We start from the raw sequence: 13,118 nt of genomic DNA, 5'->3' as shown, positions 1-13,118 counted from the left end.
GTGTGTTTGACAGACAGAAAGATAGCGGCGGGGGAAGCATTATGCATTCATATTGGAAATTGCTGTGAATATAAATGAGCATGTGCACTTTGCTGGACACAAGCAGCTGGTAAATGCAAAATACATCGCATTAGCATAAGTAAATATATATATATAAACGTGAATGCAAAAACAAGGGCATTGTATGTGCTAGAGCCACTCCATTAAGCACAGCAACATATTTATGCAAATGTGTTTTGTCTTAATAACTGAACATTTTTATTAAAGATCTGTGAGCTCACAAAGCTAATAACTAATATATAGCAATATATAGTGAAACCAATGCAACAGAATCCTAATTAACAATTACCATATAATGAGTACGAGTATGAAAAGTATAGGAGATCATGACACAGACAGTCAAAGGAATAAAATGTAAGTCTGTCCAGAAAGTCACACTCAGACTTTTGCTCCAGAATGAGACTTCTCATCAATACAGCTATGGATTTCTTTCAGACAAGCAAAGGGCCAATTCTTCCCAAAGTAATCAAATTAAACCTGCGGGAAAAATCCAATACTTCCAAAATGTAGGGTACCTGACAAATTATTTAGCCAATGCTGCACTGAACAGGCTTCAGGGTTTCCAATATTAAAGCTTTTTTTTTGCTAGTGTCAGGCAGCAGGCATCCAGGGGGGGAAACAGTTTTGAAGATATGCAGTGCCTCCAAATTCTTACAGAAATTTCAGAATTGGACCAGACTGCACTACTGTGCTCTGAAGAAAAAAAATCTAATAATTCTACAGAACAAATTCACTTTTTCAATCTAAACCTCATTCTTTAAAAATCCAAGTGCAAACACAGCCTGAAGATTGTTTTGTGACACAAGAACGCCTCCTCCACGGACAGAGACAGGACAGATGGAAGCAATAAACAATAAGAGTGTGTCTGAGGCTGCAACACACACACACACACATGTAGTAATGGAACTGCACTGAATGATGCTGAGATGTTTGGGTGCATCAGATACGGAAGGAAGAGATCACACTGCACTCTGATAATGCATTAGCGCTGATGGCACGGTGCTGAAGTAGATCAAATACATACTGTCTCTCAAACACTGACACACATACATTGTCAGTAATGGTTTTCTCAGATAAAGGCCACAACTACAAAGAGGTAAACCCCACAGGGACTCCATTTGGCTTCCCCTGCAATCAACGCACACTTCTCTAAAAAAAAAAAAAACACCACATCGGGTGCTGTTGCCATGGATACATGCCAATTCCTCCCTCCTTTTTAGGCTCCGGTTTTCCAATCAATCTTTCTATTTCTGAAAGGTCTGTTAACAACCACAACTACAGCGACTACTGCTACATACCAGAGCATGTTGTTTCCTGAGTGCAAGCATGTCTCGAGGTGTCTTTGAAAATGTTCCTGTATGTGAGGAATGCGGTAAGAAAGCTTCACCTGGGGGCACATTTTACTTCAGGGAGACAGAGAAATAACATCCAGTGATCCAAAATAAACAGATGCAGAGCGCGTAATGCTGTAAACAGCTGCTCATCACAGTGATCAGGCACTTTATGTAACGCATACGGTGCCTCTTAACACACGACGGCACACAAACGCAGACACACCCCCGAGCAGAGAGAGATGTACCATCGCCACCACCAGCAAAGCCCGCCAAAGTCCCCTGAGCAAAGCTGGGACTCATTGATAGGTCTGGCGCACAGGGGAGAGAAGTCGACTCATATATCACCGCAGACCTGGAAAGTCCCTGCCTGCAGGAAAAAAAATGGCACCCACAGAACACTGGAAATGCCTCTAACAGTGTTACTTTTCTAAGAGTTAATAAAAGAAACGTTGGGCGAATGGTTCGTCCATCATTTTATCTCAGCAGTCCTTCTGTTGGCGAGTATCTTCACGCCTGAGGAACATAAATAATATAGCAGTGGACACGATGCTACACCCGGGAGACCACATGAACATGTTTCTTTCTCAAACAAAATGTCTCAATTGTGCTTGAATCCATCTATGTAGTAATCTGCCTTCATACAGGTACTAAATAGAAACAAAAATGTGGTTTTATTAATGAGAATCGTGTTGAAATTCAACGACGAGGCACAGCAGAGGAGAGGGACGGGCTTTAAATAATTTACAATAAAAACACAAACATACAAGATAAGCTGCCGCGAAGCATCTCACACAGAATATAAAACAGTAGGTCCCACGCAATTTGGCTGATTCAAAGCTTCGTTGTAATTAATAATCCAATCCTTGCGACTTACTGATGAATGATGAACAAAAGTGGGTATCCTGAACAGGGCAGTGTGGATAGAGCAGATTTTTTTTGAAAAACTGCTTGTTATGAAGAAAATATGACTTCAAGAGAGTCTCATCTAAGAAATCAACATATCAGGTGTGACAATTTACCCAGAATGACAATCACATACTTCAATATGTGCATTATTTCTGTTTCACACAACAGAGCATGTATTAAACCGGCTGTTCTTCTGTGTTTTCATGGTATCACTAAAAACTGCCAATCCTCGTTCTATTTATTTTGAATAAACTGCTGCTGCTACAAAAGTAAAACGCATCATTTCCTGTGCAGCAAAGGGTATCCAATGGGAAGGACTTGCTCCCCTGAAGGCTGAAACAGTAAATGTAATTTTTTTCCCCTCGGTGTAGGCATAGATTGAATCAATTTTGCACTGCATATATCGGCAATAGAGCAAATGCAGCAAAACTAACACGGATTTTTAAGTACAGTGTCACAAATGAGTGTTTTGAAACAGACATTCAGAGAGAACGCTTTGCATTAGAGTCACGGCTCAACAGTGTTCTCTGATGTGATCGCGACCTTGTTCTCCATATAACAGTGAACATTTGAAACATAACACCCAACCGTGGCTCTCACCCCGCATGGCAAAGGTCAGCTGGCCAAACGCATGTCTTGGTGGCAGTTCTCCAAACTATTCTTCCACTTGAAGCATAAACACACACGCAGATGAGGCCGGGATGTAGAGCACATACAATTAGTAAGGAATGTAAGGCCCTCCAACCCCGCCCAGCATGCGGTTCAAAAAAAGAAGCTCGGCCCCATACAGGTTTCAGACTATTTAGGTTGAAGCGGCTTCATACAGTACAGAGGTCAACGCTGTGACCAGGGAGTGAAGGAAGGGAATACATGCTGGACGTTTAACGAGACAGACCCAACCAAGGCAGTGCGAGGAAGAGGGAGGAGCAAATAATTTAACACACACTTCAAGCAGTTGAGAATCTGCTAAACATCTTTCACGAAAACACTTACTCTCTTCTTTTTTTCGTCCTGTGCTTGTGAGCTTATGCAGAGCTACGTCCTCAGATCCTGCATCAAATAAAGTGGACACGCCTGATAAGCTGATAAAGACGCAGCGGAGAGAAAAACCAGAGCCTCCTCACTTACACAAACAATCGATGCAGGAGAAGGTAAACCGGGATGCAGGTAACACAGCTGGGCGCAGTGACTAAACGCTGCTGTGCTTTCTATTACCGCACAAAGCGGCTTGATAAGACCCCTCTGACTCTGTAATAATCTTTGCTCTCTCAGCACTGGAAAGTGAATAGTTTTTTGGATGAGTGGTGTAAAGAAAAAAAAAAAGGAGGTGTGAAGGGGAGATTGAAAATGGAAAACAGGATAGAAGAAAAGACAAGCCCTATCCAGGTGTCTCCACACACCCTAGCACTTGTTACACACAGACAAAACAGTGATTATTCTAACAGCGGGAGAAAAACGAGAGCGAATATGTGAGCGAAAGAAAAGGAGGACAGGGTGGGATACAATGACAAAGCTCCATTAGTAAGTCAGTGGAGCATATGATAATAATTATCAGGTTTACTCATGGGAAGCTCTATTGCTCTCACTGTCACTGCTATTACTATTACAACACACAAGGGAATAAACCCTTTCCATAGCCGGTATGTGTGTGTGTGTGTGTGTGTGTGAGCATATGCATGTGTGATGGAGAAGAGAAGCAGGAGGCTGAGGGAGCGATATAAGTCGGGCATTCTGCTGGATGATGTAAATGCAACCGCTGTTTTTCCTGGCCCTATGTGTGTGTGTGTGTGTGTGTGTGTTTGGCCCGGGGCAGGTGTGTGTTTTAACATGTATTTTTTAAAGTGAGTGTTGGGCAACAAGGTCAAGTGCAAAGAATGTGCTACCCTTTCATTATGTTAGACAGCTGAACACGCTGTTAGGTATGCACGCCGTTTCGCAAGCCGTCGGCTGAGCGCACGCAAGGACATACGTTCAAGACAGACGCAATATGTGTATGCAAAACTAAACTTTCTTTGTGTGTGGGTAATGTATTTTTTAAGAGTGATGATCACTTAAAACAGAAGTGTGTGGGGGGATGTTTTATCCTCCAGACAGCTGCTGTGCTGTAATGTTAGCCGGTGGGAGGGACCTGTAGCATGGACAGAAGTTCTCAGAGGAGCAACTCTCAACAGCTGCTCGTCGGCTCCTCCGGGCCTTTCTCCTTCTTTGCTCATCTTTTAACAGCAACTTTCTTCTCTCATCCGCCCTCCCTCTCTCCCTTCCCCCCCCTGTTCTCTCTTTCTCTTCGCCAGGCCTCGGGGGATTCTTTTTTGCTTCTGGCAGTACTTTAAAATCCAGCGTGGTGTGTGACTATGTGCAAACTCAAATGCACTGTGAGGGGTTTTTTTACAGCACATCCTTTTCTATCAGCAGGCTGGTGAACGAGCTTCAGTTTATCGCAAGATTTTACAGTAAAGCTGATCTGATTCGTGCTCTTCTTCTCGACAAACAAGTTTACAGGTTGGCTAAAAAGTAGGGAGACAGCATATTTTTAAGCTTTTAGTGCTCGAAAGTCATGAAACTCCACTAATATGTGGCATCCTGTGGGCAGAGCAGTAGACCAATGCTGATTTTACTTTAACAAGTCAGATTGCGGGCTGCAAGGTGGCTCGGTGGTTAGCACCGTTGCCTTGCAGCAAGAAGGTCGCCGGTTCGTGCCCCTTGGCCATCACCATGGTGACCTTCTCTCCACTTCACCTCTACAGAGCGTCCTGCTTTTTGTTGGCGGCGCTCGCCCCTCTGGCCTCGTGTTGTCTTCTCTGACCGTATCTAGCTGGTCTCAGTCTCCATCTCCACCATAAAATGCCTCTCTCTAATCCACAGCATGACTCAGTGAAGCTGGTTGAGACAGATTTGTATGGAGAAGACTTTCTGTATGGAGCTGCCACAGAGCAGAGCCGTAGACATGCATAGCCTGGGAAACTGCCTGCTCTGTGTTAGCGCTAAAAGCTCCACGGCAGTTACACTTGGTATTCAAAGGAGACGATGTAATGGCCTTGGAAACATTTGGTGTGAATATGGCTCTGTTAGATTGACCCGAAACCATGTTTGCCTTACTCTGTGTCTCTATGGCTCTGCCTTCAGGGAGCAAGAACTCCAAAAAATCTCCAATGAAGCTACTGATATCAGAGGGTGTTACTGTTAAAATGTGCTATTTTAAAAAAAAAAGTTGAGGTGAGGACACTCAGGATCTTTCTGCATGGAGTCTCCATGTTCTCCCCGTGCAGTGTGGGTTCTCTCCAGGTTCTCCGGCTTCCTCCCACAAGGTCCAAAAACATGTTGAGGTTAATTAGTGATTCTAAATTGTCCGTAGGTGTGAATGTGAGTGTGCTTGGTTGTCTGTCTTTAAGTGTAGCCCTGTGATGGACTGGTGACCTGTCCAGGGTGTCCCCTGCCTTCACCCTGAGTCAGCTGGGATAGACTCCAGCCCCCTCATGACCCAAGTGAGGATTCAGCAGTGTATAGATGATGGATGGATGGATGGAAGTCAGATTGAAACAGCTCTAAAGAGTCTACCTGTGGAATGATAAATATGCTCCTACAAGTCAATACTTCACTAGAGCGTTGTTTTTATATGTTATAAGCAAATTACATGATCCCGTCTCTAGAAATGTTTTCATCTATCCATGCCTTCTGACAGCCAGTTCGTTAAAAGGAGGACAGCTCACAATTACTCACCCATGTCGTCAGAATGTTGACCATCTTACACATGGGACTTTTCTGTGTGCTCTTCTTACCGCTTTGTAGCTGTAGGTGCCTCGGTGATGAGAATAGTTTGTGAGTGTGTTTTCTTGGACAGCATGTTGGAAAGGGTCTGGTTAAAAATAGTCCTGACCTTGTGTTTTTAAATATTTTAACTGAAACTGGAATTTGGCCTCAGTCCCTCATGGAAAATTGAAGTGACCTCTGACCCAAGCGAATTGATTCACACACACCACAACATTCCTTTAACTTAGACGAACTCAGAGGGAGTGAGGCACATACACACAGTCTTCAATCTTCCAATAGATTTTTAGCTTAAACGCATCAGTCACATCGCAATGTTTCTTGTTTTCGCTTCCCTGTTAAGAAATCCTCCCTGTGCTGCACTCGTCTTTCCTTCTCAACACAAAATGGCCAAACTAATTAAAATTAAAACGCACCCAGCTGCGCCTTAATAACCACACATCCCACAGGTGGTCTGGCTCTCCTGAGCGGCTCGCGCTCACACACTCGCTGACACTCTGGGCGGCGGGGGATCGGACGCTATTCGGCTTAATAGCACTCTCGCTGATACAATCAATGAAACAAACCTCCCTCGCTGTGAGATAGATATCGGAAATAAAGCAAACACACGCGCGGATAGGTGCGCGCACACACGCATCAAACACACCGGTACCATCCCTCTGTTCATAATCACACCAAACAGATACCACATTGAGGCTGCACAGGATATTAAACTTTAGGAGCGCTGGAGATAAACGCATTTATCACTTGCTCTTTCCTTCTTTCTCTCTGCTGCACACCTTCACCCTTTCCCTCCATTCCTCCCTCTATATCTCCCTAATCCTTTTTTTTCTCCTATAGAGCTCATATGTGTTTAAAGGCCAGAGCCAATGCAGATTCATGACATCTTAACGAGGCATCCTCTGTGGCTATTTGTCACCAATCACTAGTTTGATTTCCTCTAATCCCGACAGTAACTCACCAGTACTGAACCCCGATCTCCCCCCTTCAGTTCACTCCTTTATCCATTTCAATTCATTCCATCCTTTCCCCCTTTTTTTCTCTTCTGTGTTTTTAAAGGTCTCTCTACCAGCTATCATCTTCATTCTCCCTTTCTTTTGATGCCCCTAGTGCCCTATTAATCTCTACATCCATGCTGATGGTCTTCCTGCCTCATTGCTCTTGGGGTCATACATGCTCCCGTTGATGCAGAATGATGGAGCACACGTTGTCAGCGAGGTTGTCACCGCAACCCTGTTCGACCTGGATCCATCTCAGCGGCGCTGCATAAAAAATAACCTCCATTTCTGTGTGTGTGTGTGTGTGTGTGTGTGTGTGTGTGAAAACAGAGCTGAGGCCGAGCCAAGCGCTGGTGAGTAACCATCAGATCCAGGCTGAACACACAGAAGGGACAGTCAGTGGCTGTCATCCCTCAATAGGCTGACACTAAATGGCTAAATCAGTTTAAAGCTACTGTAACTAAACCCAGTGAAGGGAGCAGGAAGACTCCCAGCGGGTAGAAGGAAGGAGGAGGGACGAGGGGAAGGACATTGGGAAGAATGACAGTAATCCTCCTCATTGTTAACAAGACTGAAAAGCACTGATCCTCTCATTCTTCGTGAAACAAAGCCCGAGAAGATTCCTTTTCTCACACAAACAGCGAGATGCGAAAAACACACACAGGAACTTGACATGCTCTTGATCCATATCACACCAGCTCAAAGCCTGGTTTTTACTCTGCTTGTTTTTTAAGACTTCATACATTCATTAATCACAATTACCAACAGCACAGAAAGTCTGCCCTTGAAGAAAGACTCGTAAAAGAACAAAAATAACTCAAATTAAAAAGGTGGCGACACTCGAAATTCTTTGAAAAATGAACTTAATTCATCCAAAGATATTGTGGAAAAGCATCTGGAAATGTTGTAACGTCTTCACCCTCATCACATCAGCACCGAACTGCATTCTCCATTCATTAGTCCTGTCCAAACATACTCTTATTACTGCTTGCTTTCATTTTTGCTGCTTTGCATTCAAAGCGCAGATCGATTTTTACCAGGTCACATTGATGGGAGACTTTTAATTTCCTAATGGAAAGCCACCAGTGCAGTGGGTGTGCGTCAGGACGATGGCGCTGATAGGCCCGTAACCAAGAGGCTGTGTAGGTACAAGGTTGGAGCAGACGGTTATGTAATCTCATTGCTTGCAGGAGAGGAGACTTTTAATGAGCCTGGTGTAGAGATCTGGAGGATTTTCTCATCTTCCCGCCTGATTAATGGTTGGTTTTGATAAAAAAAATTTGATTATGATTATAGCTGTTATTGATAAGAATCCTCCTACTAACCGTTACTGATCCATGCCCAAGAGTTGGACAGCAATTGGCTGGTGATTGATGGATTCATTTCAACTAATTTCCAAACATAAAAAGGGAGTAGACGGAACGCTGCATCATGAAGTCAGCGGTTATTGATGCAAACCGTGGGCTTCCTCAATTTGTCTGTTCTGTCACAACAAATCATGAGATCAATCAATGCGGGGAAACATTTACATAACGCTGGTTATATCAAAGAGATTAAAATTTGTGGCAAGACTCGGATCAGTTTAGATGTCATCCTCTAGGGGAAAAAAAAACAGCTACAGATAAGTATACATCAAGCCCAATTTGGTGTCTGGAGTGTGAAGATTTCAGAGACAATGCTCAGAAGTGTGTCACGGTTTCAGCTTTGTGTATAACAACAAGTACACGCAGTGATGTTTCTAAGCAAATCGTGACAAAGAGCTTAAAAAACGACAATGAAGTTAAATCCGAAAACCAAAACTGCTAGACGTTGGAATAAAAACGCAGAGAGTTCTGGAGTGTGATTGGTTTTCTTGAGTTTTTTTTTTTTCATTAGAAATTCTACACAGCTGGAACAAAAATAAAAAGATACATCAACACACCACAGAAACACAAACAGTGTACCACAAAATATACAGTATACAGTACAGAGAGAGAGAATTAAAGCACTGAGAATGTCTCATTAAAAAAGAATCTAAAATAATAATAAAAAAAAAATATCTCTCTTTTCTTAGCGAGTGGAAAAGCATGGGAAAAAAAAACAAAATCAGTAGTTTGAAAATTAAGAATCCCCTTTCTAAAAACGACTTTTATACCACAATATTATTTTTTTTTTCATATAAAACAAGTCAAAAAAACAGTTCTCCAAGTTCACTTTTCTATCCTCACCTGCTGTCACAGGTTTGCTAACAGTCACTGTGTTTATGGCAAGATCAGTAGACAGACAATGAAAAGTAAAATCAGCCTTGTGGGCGTAGATAGTGGTTTGAGGTGACCTTTTTTTTTAAAAACAAATGAAAAAAGTCAAGGCCATTAGTTCCAGTGTACAACAAATTAAAAGTCAACCCGCTATCAAACCTTTTTGGCCTGTCCACAAAGTAGGGAAAAACAAAAACCACAGTATTGCGTACCTACATACATAATAATTCTTCCATTTGGTGAAAATAAAAGGTAACTCACGTACTCCATCGACAGCCGCTGATCCCTCCCACACCTTCCCTTCCCCGCTTGTTTCCAACAAAAGCGTGCGAGTGATTTCTCCTTACGGGTGAATGTGCGACTACTACTGCTGCCGTAACCCCTGAAAGTCCAATTTTGTTGTCACGAGAAATAAAAAAATTAAAAAAACATCAACGCAGCAGTTTGAGCTTGTTTACCATTTCACCAAATTCCACCAATTTTACAGTGAGAGCTGATGGTGATAGGGGCTTTTTGAGCAGAACCACTGAGTGCCGTGCTAGGTTTCTCACTTTTAAGTTTTCTACCTTGGGTTTCATGTCGGAGTAGAAAACCGAAAGGCTGTAAAAGACTCTGTAAGAAATAGTAGCAATTACGGCCAACAGCAGCAGCAGCAGCAGCAGCCTAGTAACCGCCTTGAACTCCACATCATACGCAGAACTCCTTCTGCTTGATAAACAGTATTTGAAAAAAAAAAAAAACCAAGATGGCAAACAAGTGAACAACTGGTGTGCTCACGTAATATACAAGCGTGTTGGAAAAAGGCGAGAACAAATTTGTACAACCCAGTAGCTTGCTTGTTTGGTGGATAGAGAAAGGATTGGTGATATTAAATGCTAAGGCTGTTTCTAATAAAAGCTAATTTGGGAGAGGGGGGAAAAAAAAATACATAAACATTCACAGGTGGCAAAAATACAATTATTCAAACAGCGCTAAAGCAAACACGCAGATTCTCTTTGAGCAAAAAAACACCTTACTGCCATGTGTGCCAAACAGTGAGCCTGGGAATTAAATATCGTGAGCCAAAGTCATTACTTGTTATTGAGGCAAATCAAACAGAATAACAGCCTTATATTTTCTCCCAGTAATACCAGCAGAGAGCAAACAATTTAAGTGCAGACTCCAAAACAGAAAAAGATGCTCGGTGAATGCAGACACACACACTTCAAAAAAAAAAAAAAAGTACACAGCGGTTTAGTGGCGTTCTCTTTGAGGGAAGAAAAGAAAACCTGCTGCCAGTGTGTTCAAATTTGTGTCAGTCACGCCTCACTGTTTTTTTTCTGCAGAGGAGTCGACCAAAGACGTGATTGGAAGAAGAAGAAGCCACAATAATGTTCCCCGGTGTCACATTGTGATTTTGCACATGCATGGTTTTAAACCTGTGGTAGCACGAGGTGGATGGAGTCCTTGAAAAAAAACTTTATCTTTACAAAAAAAAAGGTAAGAAACTCCACCCAGCTGGTCTAATCCACGTTACAAAACAAACATAACCAATGCTGAACATGGTGCGCACCCCAAGGTCCCCCCAAAATACACCCATCTCCCTGCTCCACCTGCATGTTGCCCCCCTTCAGTCTAACGTAGTAAATAAAAAATTAGGCCTGTTGTCTTCATAACTGTTGTCCTCCGTCCTTCCTCTCCTCGGTGGGTTTTTGTCATCGTCGGGTTTCATCACTGTCAGAGAGAAAAACACACAATCGTGTGAATATAAGCAAAATTAATCATTTCCTTTAATAAAGAACAAGTATGACGTTTTCTTTTAAATAATGTCATAAAAGTCGTTAAAATGAGTTTGCCTTGAACCCTCATATTAGACAGTGACAGTGAAGAGTTGATGGAGAGACAGTCGTCCAAATTTATTCATACCCTTCCATTAAAGAAAAGGCACAATAGTCACTCAAATAACTAGAAACTGACAAAAGTAATAATAAATAAAAATTTGCTCAATTATAATTTAGTGAAATAAGACATTGGTTCTGAATTGTGGTTGAAAAGAATAATTTAAAAAATAAAAATAAAAAACTGCCCTGGACAAATTAGAGCACTTTGCGGATGAGCGAATCAAAACACCTGTCAACAGGTGCAGACGTCTGATTGGGAGTTACAGAAAACACTTGATTGCAGTGATTGGCTCAAAGAGTTGCTCAACAAAATATTAGTTTACGGGTCCCATCATGCTTGTTTGCATTTTTTTTTTTTTTTTTTGAAATATTTCTGTTGAACCACAATGTCATGATTTTCATTATATTTTTATACATTGTTGCTCTTGTCAATTTCAGCTTATTTCAGTGACACCTGTTTTTTCCTTCTTTCATGGGAGGGTATGAATACATTTGAGGACGACTGTACAGAATATAGAGAAAATTTTATAAAAAGTATGATTAGCATTATTATCCCTCCGTTATAACTTAGTTGGTAACATCGTACATGTGGGCAACTTCACCTGATATCGTAGGACAATCACCTCATTAAACCTTTTGTCAAATGTGAAAGTCAAGATTTATTTAAAGAGTAAAACGAACCATGTCTGTGTCTTGGCTGCAGCCTTGTAGAAGACAGCTTACAGAGTGACATTTTTTTTATTGAAATCTCAAGAAATAAACTTCACAGCGTACGGAGGGACAGACTTTTACATCTTCTTGTTATATCAACTTCAAAAGCGCAGCAAAAAAATAATAATGTGTCTGCAATCTCCCCGCAGTTCTGAAATGTCATCCAGTTTGCTGACATAAAACAAGGCTTGCTTAAAACTGACGACTGCCGCTACCATAAATTTGGTGATGAAATGTTTTACATTTCTGATGACATTTTCAGATGAGTCCCTACAGCTGCCACTCTGTCACTGGAGCTGGAGGGAGCCGCTCTCTCAAAACCTGCTGTCTTTGAAGTAAAACTGACTTTAGACACTCAATCAGCATGACTGAGGTATCTGAAGATATTTCTGGTGGCTGTATTGCTCGTGTACACATCAAACCGTTGTGGAGGACTTTTATTACAAGGAAATGTCTGTAGGACTGTTCTCAGTCTTACAAATCCAAAGAGAGCTACTGACAGCTACCGTTACGGTCTTAGACACATCCAAATAATCTGAATTCAGCTGTATTAATTAGCCAAGTTAAACACATTCCAATCAAAGCATGAGGCATTCACCACTTTCTTGTAACTGACCATAAATACTCACTAAATGGAACCTTCCACTGTCCTGACTTGTCCCTGCACACTATTGTTTGTGGCATTATGGGTCACATTTATAAATGGAGAAGCACAAGTCCTCCAAAAATGCCAGAATGAAGAATGTCTAGTAGGAAGTTGTGCTAGTTTGCCCTCCGATGACCAACCACACAGTTCCAATCCAGGACTCTCAACACCCTCCCTGTTCCCATTGGCCTAACCTGTTCTGCGGGTGTTTTTTTGTTCAGGAGACCGGCCTCCTCGTTGGCCTTGTCCGTCTTCATCTCCACCACGATGTCGTTGTTCACCTCCCCGCTGGCCCTGCGCCAAGAAACGGGCCAAAAAACACAGAGCGGAAGCCAAAGAAAATGTCAGTGATGTGAGGTGTGTGTGTGTCAGGAATGAGCATGCTTCTGACAAAACAGATCGATGATTGAAACGGGTTAATTACTATTTAGGCTTCTACACAATATTTTTTTAAGGGAAGAAATCTGGGCTAGAGTTATGTTTTATGTTTTGTTTGCACTTCTCAGAACTTCTCTGGCTTTAACGGAGTATGTCCTGTCAAACTTTTAAAGATTTACTCATGTTTTCTGGTTAACTGTGAC

Source organism: Stegastes partitus, unplaced genomic scaffold (assembly GCF_000690725.1).
Source record: "Stegastes partitus isolate 25-593 unplaced genomic scaffold, Stegastes_partitus-1.0.2 Scaffold97, whole genome shotgun sequence".
In the NCBI taxonomy this organism is placed as follows: domain Eukaryota; kingdom Metazoa; phylum Chordata; class Actinopteri; family Pomacentridae; genus Stegastes; species Stegastes partitus.
The sequence above is the reverse complement of the archived record's forward strand: the minus strand, read 5'-3'. Positions refer to the sequence as shown.